We start from the raw sequence: 13,468 nt of genomic DNA, 5'->3' as shown, positions 1-13,468 counted from the left end.
TTTTTAGTAGAGACGGAGTTTCACTGGGTTAGCCAGGATGGTCTCGATCTCCTGACTTCGTGATCCGCCCGTCTCGGCCTCCCAAAGTGCTGGGATTACAGGCTTGAGCCACCGCGCCCGGCCAGAATACCTTTTAAGACATGTTTCCTTGGTGGTCAAGAAGAGATAGAGGAAGGAAAAAAAAAAAAGATGAAGTATCTTGATTCTTTAAGAAATGTTCCAACTCAGACTTTGAGTCCCTGAGTACAAACTGTTACTGTTCACCCAGCAGAACTTCCTTCATGCAAGAGATCCACTGACACAGACCTTAGCTGCAGAAGGGTAACACCATACATCCATAGAGATCTGATGGAACTGGAAGGATTTTAGACCTATAACCAAATTACTACCTTGGAACTTTGTGATTGTTATGCTAACGTAATGATTTCTGTAGTAAGGGTATATTGCAAGGTTGGAAATTACGTTTTTATAATGCTTTGTGTAATGACAGACATTACCTAGAAGAGACACATGTGCCAGGATTGGTGCACAGTCCTTTTTTTTTTTTTTTTTTTTGAGATGGAGTTTTGCTCTTGTTGCCTGGACTGGAGTACAATGTTATGGTCTCGGCTCACTGCAACCTCTGCCTCCTGGGTACAAGTGATTCTCCTGCCTCATCCTCCCAAGTAGCTGGGATTACAGGCACCTGCCAGCATGCCCAGCTAATTTTTGTGTATTTTTAGTAGAGACAGGGTTTCATCATGTTGGCCAGTCTGGTCTTGAACTCCTGACCTCAGGTGATTTGCCCGCCTCGGCCTCCCAAAATGCTGGGGTTACAGGTGTGAGCCACCACACCTGGCCAGTGACACAGTACTGACAAATGCTGGAGGCCATTTAAAGAGATAAATGTAGACCTAGATATGTTTCTAAAAATAAGCTGAGAATGAGCTCAGGGAACTAGATAACAAAGCAGATGCTGCTGGCCAGACCATTGCAAGGGTTAAGATGGTCTTGCAACCCCCACCTTTTCGCTGAGATCTAGTGGAGTAGTAGCATAGCACATTGCTCAATCCTTTGGGATAGATTCCTAGGGAAAGAAAAAGAGAGAATGTTTCATAAATAGTACCGCAAGAAAGCAGTCATCTCCAGCTCATGGTTTCTGTAGTGTTAAGGTTAGATTGCAGAGGGTCAGAGAAAGCAATATTTCCTGTTGGGAGTAGAGGAGAGAGAACGTGTGTGCAAGTATGAAGTATGTAAATAAATAAACCTTTTTTTTTTTTTTTTTGAGGCGGAGTCTCACTCTGTTGCCCAGGCTGGAGCACAGTGGCAGGATCTTGGCTCACCACAACCTCCAACTCCCAAGTTCAAGCGATTCGCCTGCCTTAGCCTCCTGAGTAGCTGAGATTACAGGCTCCCACCACCATGCTCAGCTAATTTTTTTTGTATTTTGTATTTTTATTTTTATTTTTTTGAGGCAGAGTCTCATTCTGCCAGCCAGGCTAGAGTACAGTGGCATGATCTCAGCTCACTGCAACCTCCATTTCCGGGGCTCAAGCAATTCTCCTGCCTCAGCCTCCTGAGTAGCTGGGATTACAGGTGTGTGCCACCACGCCCAGCTAATTTTTGTATTTTTAGTAGAGACGGGTTTCACCATGTTGGCCAGGCTGGTCTTGAACTCCTGACCTCATGTAATTCAACTGCCTCGGCCTCCCAAAATGCTGAGATTACAGGCGTAAACCACCACGCCTTGGCCCAATTTTTTTGTATTTTTAGTAGAGACGGGGTTTCACTATGGTGGCTAGGCTGGTCTCGAACTGCTGACCTCGTGATCTGCCCACCTTAGCCTCCCAAAGTGCTGGGATTACAGGCGTGAGCCACCACGCCCAGCCTGAACCTAAAATATTAGAGCCATATATGCTGGGGTTATCAGTACATCCCTTATATTCAGTGCTTCATGTCTCTGTGCTACGTGATTAAGAATGCAGGCAAATCATCAAACTTGCAGTATTGACCTTATGTGATTTATATCTTGGAAATCGAGGACAAGCTAGCTTAATACAGCACATTTACAAAAATTAAATACAACTCTGCAGTGTGTAAGACGGGGCTGAGGTTTAATCATTTCCCTTAATTGTAAATGAGGCAAATTCACACACTGATCAAGCATCCAAGAAGTAAATGTGTTATCATCAGTCATCTCTCCTTAATGGATAATCAGAGGTCAGCCACTCCCAGCCTAGATATTATATGCCTAATTCTTACCTCCTCTCTTCCACCTCCACAAATGACAGCTGCTTTAGAAATAAATAACTTGGTTCCTGGATAGATTTGGGGCTCTTTGGCATGACATAATTTCCAAATGTCAACTTACAGTTATGGAGAAGCCTGTGGACTATGATAATGGATGAACTCTCGTGTGTAAACAGGAGAGTTTGGAGCTAGAACAAGGTTGCCAAAAAATAGCCTCAGTGTGTTGGGAGCTTCTAAGATCTTGAGAAATGAAGCCAATTTGAAATGTTGGCTTTTTATATTAGTCCAAGTTGTCCCATTTTCTTCTAGAATTGAATAAAAGCAAAATACCTGGCCTGATGCAGTAGTTCCCTGATGACGGTTGAACTAGAGGTGGTATTTCTTGGTTCAGCCCAAAGATCCTACTGATGGTGGATTTAGGAGATGCAGCCTCCAACAACTTTAGTTTTAGAAAAGTTTTACACAGGCCGAGCGCAGTGGCTCACGCTTGTAATCCCAGCACTTTGGGAGGCCAAAGCGGGTGGATCACGAGGTCAGGAGTTCAAGACCAGCCTGGCCAATGTGATGAAACCCTGTCTCTACTAAAAAATACAAAAACTAGCCGAGTGTGTTGGTGGGCGCCTGTAATCCCAGTGACTCGGAAGGCTGAGGCAGGAGAATCACTTGAAAGCAGAAGGCAGAGGTTGCAGTGAGCCAAGATCACACCACTGCACTGTAGCCTGGGCGAAAAAGCAAAACTCCGTCTCAAAAAAAAAAAAAAAAAAAATAGTTTTACCTATCCATACTTTGAAGTTATAAACTGAATCTGTGTCACTTAGGTTGCTATCGTCTGATTCCCCTCTAGGCATTTCTTTGTATAAATGGGCCCATGCAGGCAAAGTGTAACTAACTGTAATATTTAACACATAAACTCTCTGACAGAGCAAATTGATAAATCAGAGAATATTTTTATATTTGGTGTGTACATGATTCATAGTATGACAAGGTCATAAGCATTTTTAGCAGGGTTCTTCTGAAATAAATTAAGGTATTTATTACATAATCTAATCCACTAAGTGGGGTAGATTTTAGGGTAAGGCCACTCAGTAACACCTTAAAAAATACCCTCGGTGAAACAAGTCATTAGTTTAAGAGTAGCAGAGTAGTGTATTATAGACAAAAGTGGAGAGGATACAGATATGGATACATCTTCCTCATGCTCTCATGTGATATAGCGACATTTGTGTGTGGCAGATTGTAGAGACAATACTGAGAGTTCAGCAAGAAACAGTGGCATTGAGGCAGAGAAATGGTTTGCTATAGTTTTATGGTTTCATATTATTTATGATCAGATGCCATTCAGTTTCTTTTGAGCTGAAGGATTTATCTACTGCAGAAACCCTGCTCATGTTGATAGAAATGATCTAAAGCTTCAAAGGACAGGTGTTTAGTTTCAGATTTGGACTCTAAAATCCAAGCCTGAATTGCTTATTGGTTTGGGGAAAGAAACACTTAATTTGAAATTCTGATATAAACTGTATGGCAGCAAACTTAGTTGAGCCTAGAAACAGCTTTGAATCTCAGATACCAATACGCTGGCTCTTGCATTACTTATTTATGGAAGAAAAAAAAGGCAACACTTGGTCTCTAACCAGGAGAAAAGCCTATTGGAAGTATTTCAGTCATTCTCAGCAGGTCAGTCCTCAGCACTTCTTAGAGACCACAATATTTAAAGCCGTCTGGGTAGTTCTGGTCTCATGTCATCCAAACAGCACATTTTCAAACTCAGAAATGCCAGATCGTGTTATTTCTGTAGCAGAGGGTTGCTTAGGATCTGTGACAGCTGAGATTTTCCTATCGATTATGTGACAATGCAGTTCATCTATAGAGTTCAGAGAAATTAGAAAAGCCTCCAGTTTAACAAGAAGACCCTTAATTCAAGTGCTGTGTTGTATTTAAATACAGAAATCAAAATTCAAGTTAGAGAAAATGGAAGTGTGAATTAAATTTTGAACGCAAACTTCTGTAGTTAAATCAACCTCCTAGGAGGGCTGTGACTAATAATTTAATTTGAAGTGTTATGATCGGGTAACTGTATTTGTAAACTAGGCAAGAAATCATATCTTATATAATAAATGCATATTTGGATCCATGTATGTGTTTAAAATTGCTCCTAAATTTAAAGCACGGAGTGAGTCTAAAACAGGAAAGACAAATCAAAAAGCACTCTTGTGACTGTGTGTGTGCTGGAGGACAGACAGATGTGGGTGATTATAGAAGCACTAACCTGCAAACACCTTGAAAGATGTCTTTCAGATGTGTCTTAAGTTTTTAACTGATATAATATGCATTCATTTTTCAAATGCATTCACAGGTAAAAATGTTATTTTTTATATTGTTAATTCTTTATCTGTCACAGAAAATGTACAGGTATATGGAAGTAACTAGATGTCTAATACATTCCAGGGGCCCAGGAATTCAATCAAAAGCAAACCTGGGTAATGTGACTGTAAATCAAGGGTGCTTGAGACCATAGAAACACAAACCCAGAAGGGTTAACTGGAGGAGAGGGAAGAGAGAAGCTCCTCTGTGCAGTTTATGTGAGTGACAGGAAGAAAGGGAGCAAGAGCTAGAGCAAGCAAGCAGGCGCCCTGCAGTCCTCACACTGAAGGCATTCCCTTGTTGTGGGGGGACACATTGGGAAAACTGCAGCCTAGGCTGTGGCCTGCATCTTGCCCACCCAGCCAGCAGCTCTTCTTGCATCTGCTTATTTATTGCCTGAAAGTCATCCAGCATGTTGAAGGTGTGATTATTGACAATTTGTCAGCCTGAATTTGTTGCTGGCAATAACTTTTTTGTGAAGTTTCACTCTCAGGCACTTGAGTTTTGGGATTAGAAAAGTGGTGATGGGACAGCATTATGCTATGGTCTGCTTTTCATTTAGACACAGCCCAGGCAGACAGAAGGAAACAGAGCATTAATCCAACTGCAGTCACCCCAAAGCACAGACCATTTGGATCCAGAAGAGAAACTGGTTCTTTCTACAAGCTCTCCCGTTCTCCCCGGGGCCCTTCACAGCCCTCTTTGTGGCTGTGCTTTCCCTGGTGAGCAATTATGTATAAGAAGTAGGGGGTCCTCCATATTCTGCCCAGCCACCCCCTTATCCTTTACAAAAGTTAATGTCTTGGACCTACAATTCACTTGGGCAGCCTGGAACTGAGACTCTGAAGTTGTAAGTCTTTTGCTTTGTTTTGTTTGTTTGCTTTTTAGTTTTCTGTTTGTGGATATGGGTCCTGAATCAGCGCCCTCAAAGTTGAAACCTTTACCTTTTGGTCCAATCTCTTCCCTTCCTCTCATCGGGGGTAGGGGAAGATGGTGGCCAAAAAGCAGGCCTGTCCCTTGGATAGGACAGCTGGGACAGCTGCTCCGGAGCAGCTGCCATACCTCACCCTTATTTCCTGACAATCATTAAAATTCAATTTCAAAGTTTCTGTCTTTAACAATTTCCTAAGGGGCCTATGAAGGATGCCAAAAGGGTGGGCCTCCTTTCCAGCGGCAGTGCTTTGGCAGCAAGGAGATGTCGGTCAGGTTGCTGGAGGCTGTGCCCTTCTCACAAGAGTCCTGTGGAGAGTATCTAGAATGGAACACTGCAGGAACAGCTCTGGGAAAGTTTTAAGGTGGGCCAAGAAGTGGATAAGACCAGAGCTCTTCCCTTAATTAGCATTGCTCCTGAAGTACAGCCTTCCTGGTCCTGGGGTGGAGCTCAAGTACAAACCTAGGGGAAAGTTCTCATACTTTAATCTCATAATTCCTCATTTTCTTTTCTGCTTAGCTCACCGACTTCTCAAACCTTGATTCTAAAAAGGAAAATAGGCCGGGCTCAGTGGCTCATGCCTGTAATCCCAGCACTCTGGGAGGCCAAGGCAGGTGGATCACTTGAGGTCAGGAGTTCGAGACCAGCCTGGCCAACATGGTGAAACCCCATCTCTACTAAAAATACAAAAATCAGCTGGGTGTGGTGGTGCATGCCTGTAGTCCGAGCTACTCAGGAGGCTGAGGCAGGAGAATTGCTTGAACCCGGGAGGCGGAGTTGCAGTGAGCCAAGATCGCACCACTGCACTCTAGCCTGGGCTACAGAGTGAGACTCGGTCTAAACAAAAAGAAAAAGAAAAAAAGATTTGTATATCTGAAAGTTCCCTTCTACCAAGAAGCTTTCCTTAACACCTCTTTTTCCTTTGGGTGGGGAAGTCTTCTATTGGGCCAAGGCAAGACAACTAAAATATTTTGAGAAATGGAAAAATACATGTGAATGTACAGCCTAGGTAGCTGTGCCTCATCCGCACATTTTGAGTGAAGGTTGCCCAGCAAATGCTATTCAGACTCACCCTCAGAGGAGTTTCTTATTCCCTGCTCCCAAAATTTAACATGTGATTAGTACCAAAATATGCCTCCCTTAACTAATAAATACCCTCTTGAATCTATGGAAAGGAAACAGCATTTCTTTGAAATTCTAGATGGGAGTTAAGGACTACCTGACTACTCTTGCCTTCACCTCTGAATCACGTATAACTATCTTGTTAAACACCCTCCTCCTTCCCTAGAGAGCCACTGATTGGCCCCTCAGCATACCTAATACTTTTCCTTCTCTTCTCAAATTCTCATTCCTTACCCTTTTCTCTTTTGGAGTCCCCCAGTAAATTTTCAGAATTAAATCATGATTTTTTCAAAATGCCATGAGAAGTTAGAAAGGGAACTTTGAGACAGCACTAGAAATACACTAATAGAGAGTACTATTACAAGGCCGGGTGTGGTGGATCGCGCCTGTAATCACAACACTTTGGGAGGCCAAGGCAGGTGGATCACCTGAGGACAAGAGTTTAAGACCAGCCTGACCAACATGGAGAAACCTCGTCTCTACTACGAATACAAAAATGAGTTGGGCATGGTGGCATGCGCCTAGCTACTACTTGGGAGGCTGAGTGAGGAGAATCGCTTGAACCCGGGAAGCAGAGGCTGCAGCGAGCCAAAATCACACCACTATACTCCAGCCTGGCAACAGAGCTAGACAGTGACTAAAAAAAAAAAAAAGAAAAAAAAAGTACCATTACAACTGAATGCAGTAGACAAGTCGCAGTTTGGGGTATCCGCAATTAATTGCACATTTTTATACCGTCCTTTTTTTTTAACTTCATTTTTAAGATCCATTGATCCTAATAGATATAAGTTAAACCTGAAGTAAATTAGAGTAACGTTAAATAAAAACTAGATCAAGCCTTCCTGGACTGGCAGCCCTCCTATCTTACGTAGCTCATGGTTATTTGGATAGACTTTTTCATAATACTGGTAGCAGAGACAGACCAACACCAAAGCCCCACTTCTTGTTACTCAATTACAAACCTGGTAGAATGGGGACTCCATACCTACAGAAACTAGTCAGTGCTTATTAACCACAACAGATCAATAAAAACAATTAGCTGGAGAAATAATATTAACAACATGCCCTTGTTACCATAAGACATAAGTTCCTGAGAAATTTGAAGTTTCCAATAGCACATTTCTGCTTATGTGGTACCTAAAGTTGTTTCCTGGAAGTGAAATTTGAATCATTTGCAACCATTTTATATCCTTGCCCCAGAATGACTCTGTCTCTAAGGCTTTGAATATGTCTACTAGTATGGGCTTTTAATATTCTCTACCCTAGTGAAAAGGCTACATATTATAGTAGAGAAGATATTAGGTTAGAAATGCCAGCCAGGATCTAGGTTCTAGTTCAGGCATCTAACTAGTATTTTGTGTGTAAGGCAGTTCATGCTTCTGGCCTTCAGATTTTGCATATGTAAAGTAAAAACATGAGACTAGACAATCTCTTAGATTCTTCAGCCCCCACATTCTGTACTTTTGTAACATATTTGTGAATTTTCAACCTAAGAGAAGAGCCAGATCCATAAATTTCTGAATAAAATACTTATTATTTCATAGTCCTTTTAGTAAAAATGTATGCAAAAGACTGAAAAAATGATTTTTGTTCTTCTCTGGGAGAGATTCTGAACTGGACTGGAGGAAACCAAGCTAAGAGACTTGACATTGTTTTCTTTTGTACAAATGAACCATTGCCTTATACTTTAACTTTTTTTCCTTTTCAGATCCAACTTAGAAATAATGTTTCATTCAAGATAAGGCTCGTGGTTTAGGAGATTGTGACCTGGCTTGCATCATTCTAAGACTTCTACCATCGGTTTTCAAAACCCAAGGAGGACCTCATTCTCTGTGTGATAGTTCCTCATGCTTTGCCAGCCACTGGGTCTTTAAGGAAGCTTGCCAAGAGTTCCCAGCTGGGAAGGACAGTTCGAGTTCATCATAGACAGTGAGCTGGCACCACAGTTTAAGTGACTCACCAACCTGGTTGTCCACTTCAAAATGTCAAGAACCACACTATCTAATTGAAAGAACTGTGTTTTAGCAAAGTGTAATTGGATCGCATGGCAAGATCATCTCAAACTATGTCTCTGACTTTGCCTTTCAGTGGCTGTTTGGAGCACAAGAGGAGAAAGGAAATGATTCCTGAATTACACATTGCTTTTAAAAATTAAGATTAATTAGTGGCCGGGTGCGGTGGCTCAAGCCTGTAATCCCAGCACTTTGGGAGGCCGAGACGGGCGGATCACGAGGTCAGGAGATCGAAACCATCCTGGCTAACACGGTGAAACCCCGTCTCTACTAAAAAATACAAAAAACTAGCAGGGCGAGGTGGTGAGCGCCTGTAGTCCCAGCTACTCGGGAGGGTGAGGCAGGAGAATGGCATAAACCCGGGAGGCGGAGCTTGCAGTGAGCTGAGATCCGGCCACTGCACTCCAGCCTGGGCCACAGAGCAAGACTCCATCTCAAAAAAAAAAAAAAAACCAAATTAAGATTAATTAATAAATACTTGGTTTTATGTTCATTCCATTGTAGGAACTTAATGATTATTACAAAACAGTCAAAATAGGTCATAGCAAAATGAACATTTAAGATTAGGTTAAAACATTCCTCTGAAATGTTAGTATTCACTTTTGAAGCGTCAATTACTATATTTCTGTAATGTCTCATTTTTTTCTTGACTTAGAGTCAAGATGAAAAATGATATTTGAATCAAAGACATTGTTTTTTCATATAGCCACTCCTTTCTAAAATGCAAATCCACCCTCCCCTCACCCATGCTTTATTATTTATATATACACACACCCACAGACATACACAGAGCCAGCACCCAAATGGTAGAGGAGGTCCTTTCAAGACTTCTAGGACCTGGATCATATAAGTAGTAGATGAGAAAATGAAGTAAGAGGTATAGAGCAATAACAATAAAAGTCAATGATTTCATTTTACAAAAAGTCATTGTGTAGTACTCAGATATTTTTAAAAGCAAGTATTATTATGACTCAAGTATATTATACTTCTAAATTATTATGATTCTCATCTAATTTCAAGCCACACATAGGAGCCATTTGAAAGCATTTTGTATTACAACCTATCAACAAAAATCAACTAATAGTTTTATAATGTGCATAAATTTACCCCGTGGGGAATTAAAATTTTTATCTGCAAGTATTTCTATTGTTGTGAGACTTTAGGACAAGACAACATTTGGTATTAACATGGAAGAATACTCTATGGCTTTTTTAGCTTTAATGTTCATTACTCTAAAATAAAGTACACGTGGTATTTTTTTCTTCCTGGTGTTCTCTTATTATACATAGAGTATTTTCGTTTGTTGTTCTTAATGTATACATTATTTTTATTAAGTCATTTGGTAAAAGATAAAATATATACTAATAGACTCTTGCTTTTCTCCTAATTTAATTATTTCAAGTCAAGCAAAATTGGGCACTTTTCTTTCAGGAAAAAAAAATATTGAGCATGATTTTGAGGCAAAATGATTATTTACAGCATCTTTTCTCTAATAGACTAACATTTATGATGCATCTTATTTCAAAGTTGATTATTCTCAAAGAAAAGTGGAGATATTAGAATTTCCAAGTAAATTGCATTGTTTTAAAGAGTACTTTAATGCATTGTTCACATTGTTGCCAGCTATTGACCAAAAAAGAGAAGAAGAAAAAAGAAACAAAAAAAAGTAGTATCTGCTCCAAATGTCAACTTTTGCAGTTTGAAAGACTTGTAAATTCTAATTTTTTTTTTCTTTTTTGGAAAGCAGTAGTGATTAATACCAAAGGCATAGACAATTTAGGGCCATAACCTCCCTTCCCTTCCGCCATCCCCATCTTTTTTTTTTTTTTTTTTTTTTTTTTACTTTAACCATGATAGGCATCTCTGCAAGGTAGGTTTTAACATATTATTTTCCTAATTTTTTTCCCTCCATTCAGTAAGAAGGATAAGCTTTTAGAGTACCCAGTCACCGTGGTAACTGCCAAAAAAATTCTCCTGAAGTTTGAAGAGGTCAGCTGGCAGGGTCAACAACCCTGGCCTCTCTCTGAGCTCGGTCTAGCATGCCCCAGCCTGCGGTTGGAGTGTCAGGCCAGATCTGACCCTGGGAGGTGGACCATTCTGGCTCTGATATAAATTTTTCGAGTCAGTTCATGGCCTGGACTCTCCAGGTGGCCTCCAAAATCGATTTTGACCCCCTGACCCTGTCTCACGGAGGCATAGCATCCACCCTAAGTAAGGATTTAGCCAGGAATGACAGCTTTCCACTGAGTGTTATTGGGGACAGTATAAACAGTTTGGAAAGCAAGTAAGGAGGTGTGAGTGCTAGGAATCATTAAAAGCACATTAAAAAACAATTTTTAAAAATCTTTGTTAGAAAAAGTTTTAAATATATATCTGTTACAGAATTCCTGTGACTTGTAGAGTTTTCTAGTCAGTTTTGAATATAAATAGGTCACATATCTTTATCTCTTTACATACTTTGTTACAAATATGCAAATAAGATAGGCATACTTGCTACAAAATAGGTACAGCAGGAATGTAATATGTTCAGAAAAGGCAAACTAGTTATTAAAACACATTAACAGGTAAGGAGTTTCTAATATTTTAAATACTAAAATTTTGCATGTGTGTTTTGAAGTGTTTAAAATGGAAAAATAAAGAACCTTTAAAAAACCCAACAGTGTGGAATAAAGATAAACTTGTTGCACTCAAGGTACATTTCTACTTTGTAAAGCAATAAGCCAATACACTCATTTGGATAAAAATGAGAGAAAAATTATAAATATAGAGAGTTACATCTCATAGAGCTAAAGAGGAATAAAACAAAAAAATAGTGTCTCGGAATAACTTTATGTATTTTCAACAGTTTAAGATATCAGAAACTTGGAAAATAAATATGATATGTATAAATCATCAGTGATTATTTCCTTTTCCTTCCCCCCCCCCCACCCCAGGATGCCAACCTGAATGTTTTATTTTCTCTAAGAAAGTAGAGTTCTCTTTGAGAGTTCTAGCCTATGAACTCAGTATGTAAATGTGGCCATCAAGAAGACAGAACTGCCAAGAGGAAAGATTATGAATGTTTTTCTTTCTTAAAACCATTCACAGTGTTTCTTCTTCCAGTGCTTTACTCAGAGTTCTCCCCTTTTCCCAGCTCTGTTGAAAATGGCTTCAAAAGCAACACCGCAGTGGCTAAACCAATTGTACTGTGAAGTTGTTGAGATGCCATTTCATCTGAATCCTTTGTAAAAATTAGATTTTTAAGTAGGGGTGAATATCCTTTTGGGAGAAGGAATGGGGAGGGTAGAAGAAGAGGGGGAAAGGACAGAGCAGTTTATATATATATATATACTCTTTGTGTTTGAAGGCCTCTGTCTTGGCTTCTCACTATGTTAAATCCCTATTATAAAACTTATCTTCACAAAGCCTATTATAGTATTCTGAGAACAAATTGGACCATGAATAACTTAGTTGGAAGTGTAGATTATTTTCTACTCAGGGGAAGTTAGAGATGACAACAGCTTAACTAAAAGAATAGTGATTAATCTTAAATAGATGGATTTCAAAGTTTCACTCTTGATAAAGAGAACCTTTGATATTTCCCCTCTTCAGAATCACGTTTCCACTCTCTTTGTATTAAGAATTGTCCTAGTGATTACACTGTCCCCCTAATACAGCTCAAACTGTAGATCATTTTTTTTCCAGGTTGTTAATCTGTCAGAGAGGTGACCAGAAAGACTCTCTACTTACTGTTGGTTAAATCGATGATTCCAAAGTGGTACTAGGCTTACATACAAAAGTCAATGATAAGAATATCTTGCATAAATCATAGCTTCTCACTTAGATAAAATTCTTATTTAAAAATTTTTCATTCACTTAATGCCTTGTAGCTTACAAAGCACTTTTTAAATCATAATTTTGTTTAATCCTTAGAATACTGTTATAAGATAAACAAAACTCATCAATCCCATTTTACCTGTGATTGCACACTGTGATTGAGCTAATAAATGGAAGAACTGAGATACCAACTCAGATTTTGTAGCTTCTGTTTCAAGTGATTGACCTATAGCGATAGGCTTTTGAATTGCTTTTGTGTTCTTATATCCCTGAAGATCAAGATTTTGTATTAGAGAGCAAAGATTTTATATCTCACAAATTAAAAACTTAAAAGACATGACTGAAAATAATTCTATTTACTTAAAAGTGAATTTTACCAGTTATTGTTTTTCTTTCTATATATATGCTTAAATGTTCTTTCAGCACTGACAGTTTTAATTTCCAAAAGTTAAACATGGGAAGCTCTATATAAATTAAACAACTACCTGGAATTTAAACCATGTATACAAAAACATGATTCTATATTTCAAAATAAAATATAGCATAAGACTTTAGAAGCAGGTTCTGCATATTAAGAAATTATTTGAGAATATACCATTGATAAAGCTCTTGAGTTTTAGGTTTCCCTTCAATTTTAAAAAACTTTTTAAATCTTTTAACATCTTAGCAAGTCTGGATAAGCAAAGTTATATAGACCTACTTTTGTTCTCTTAGGCTTTTACTTTTTGTGTTAAAAAAAAGTTTGCAAAATACTCTCGGAATAATAGTAAAAGGATTAGTTAACTTGACATTAATGTAACCTATCTAAACATTACAGAAATCAAGAATTACAAATAGATGACATTATTTTATTCTTCTTAGGTTTCTAATTATATTGCTTTAAACATGTAATGAGGGCAGTGTGGATGTTAATATGGAAATTCTTATTTTTTATTTCTTAAATTATATAAAATAAAATTAGTCATTTTATATATACTTAAATTAATGCTTTTGCCCT

General features: G+C 39.0%; 1 long non-coding RNA gene across 7 annotated transcripts in view; it reads left to right on the top strand.

Moving 5' to 3' along the window:
• Positions 1–10,998, top strand: part of LOC103221188 (uncharacterized) — a 766,285-nt gene extending 755,287 nt beyond the window's left edge. For all 7 annotated transcript variants that reach the window (XR_012095545.1, XR_005237288.2, XR_012095544.1 and 4 more), the window contains one exon: positions 8,352–10,998. This is a non-coding gene — a long non-coding RNA (uncharacterized lncRNA). The remainder of the gene's footprint in view (positions 1–8,351) is intronic.
• Positions 10,999–13,468: the final 2,470 nt, after the last annotated feature.

Source organism: Chlorocebus sabaeus, chromosome 15 (assembly GCF_047675955.1).
Source record: "Chlorocebus sabaeus isolate Y175 chromosome 15, mChlSab1.0.hap1, whole genome shotgun sequence".
In the NCBI taxonomy this organism is placed as follows: Eukaryota; Metazoa; Chordata; class Mammalia; order Primates; family Cercopithecidae; genus Chlorocebus; species Chlorocebus sabaeus.
The sequence above is the reverse complement of the archived record's forward strand: the minus strand, read 5'-3'. Positions and strand labels throughout refer to the sequence as shown.